The following is a 1,615-nucleotide window of genomic DNA, read 5'->3' as shown; positions in this document are numbered from 1 at the left end:
ATGCTTTCCAAGATTTGTTTTTCATCTAACAATCAACAATTATTTCATGCATGCATACAAGTATCATGAGGTCTTTTCTTTAGGTTGTAATGGGGCTAGGGTCAAGGTAGGATGCATATTTGGTTAAGTGAGTTTGAAATTCGAATCTTTGATAAGCTTAAACTTCCCACCTAACCTATGACATCCGATACAATTAAGTTCTAATCTAACTACCCATTCCTCACTTTTTCACATACTCATGTATTCCTTTTTAATTTCACAACACCTATGCATTGATTGTATTGGACTATACTTTGATTTGGGACATTTTGATATGCATTGACTTTTATTTGAGCTTTACTTTGGGGCATTTTGTCGCCTTTTTCATTTCTTTCTTTTTCTTCTTTTTCTTTCTTTTTTCTATATTTTTTTTCATATTGTTTTTTTTCTTTTTCTTTTCTTTTTCTCATTTTTTTTATATACAAGAGCATCAATGCATAAGGTTTTACATTTGATCAATACATGAGTATGTACCCAATTCCCAATATTTCCAATAATAATACAAAACTACCCTTTTATTCACCCAATGTCCCATGGTTCCCACACTTGAATGATACTCACACACACTAGCCTAAGCTAATCAAAGATCCAAATAAGGACATTTATTGTTTTTCGCTTTAAGGCTTGTAATGTGCTAAATTAAGAACAAAGTAGGTTAATCGTAGGCTCAAATTTGGCTAACAATGGATGATAAAAGGTAAGGCTTTTTGGTTAAGTGAGCTAATGAAGTGATGGCCTCAATCATATAAATGCATGAATACACAAAATAATGGACATCAAGAATCAAACAAATCAAAGATTACAATCATAGAAAGAGAATACTTGCACACCAGAAAGAAAATAAGTGGTTATAAGATGTAACCACACCATTAAGCTCAAATCTCACTTGCTTGTGTTCTTAGCTCAAAAATATGATCCACAATATATATATTTCAAGCAAGTTCTATGAAAAGTTTTTACTCAAATCAATTGAAGTGCCCTATAGATAGAAATCCTTGAAAAATTTCATTATTTTGACTAAGCTTATTGTGTATATGTATGCAAAAATAAGAAAATGCAACAAAAATCCTAAAATCCTAGAATGAAATGCAAAAGTGTTGGGATTAGAATTTTGTCACCCAAAATCGCCGAACGGTCGGACGACCTCCCCACACTTAAAAGTTTGCACCGTCCTCGGTGCACTCAAAGATGAGCTAGGTGGACGGGTTGCTACAATTGATGAGCTCCTTCAAAAGGTTGTGCGGATGACTTGTTTGTTGCCCCATTTAAAGCTATTCATATCTCCCTTCTTGGTGGCCAACCAAAAAGGATAGAAAAGGAAAAGAATATTAAGCCTATGACAAAGATATCAAAGCAAATAGAACATAGGCGGGGGCTAATGCCAAATAAAGGGATGGTACTCTACTACATGGTAGCTACAACATGTAGAGGAGGAAACAATAAGAGAAAATGGCATATCAATGATACTTGATGCAAGAGTAAAATCGAAGCATGAAGAGCATATGGCACATCAAGTTCACATAAGAAGAAGTGGGTCATGAAAGACAATATGAGGTCATATCAATGCACAAAGACA

Source organism: Arachis duranensis, chromosome 6, assembly GCF_000817695.3.
Source record: "Arachis duranensis cultivar V14167 chromosome 6, aradu.V14167.gnm2.J7QH, whole genome shotgun sequence".
Taxonomy (NCBI): Eukaryota; Viridiplantae; Streptophyta; class Magnoliopsida; order Fabales; family Fabaceae; genus Arachis; species Arachis duranensis.
The sequence above is the reverse complement of the archived record's forward strand: the minus strand, read 5'-3'. Positions refer to the sequence as shown.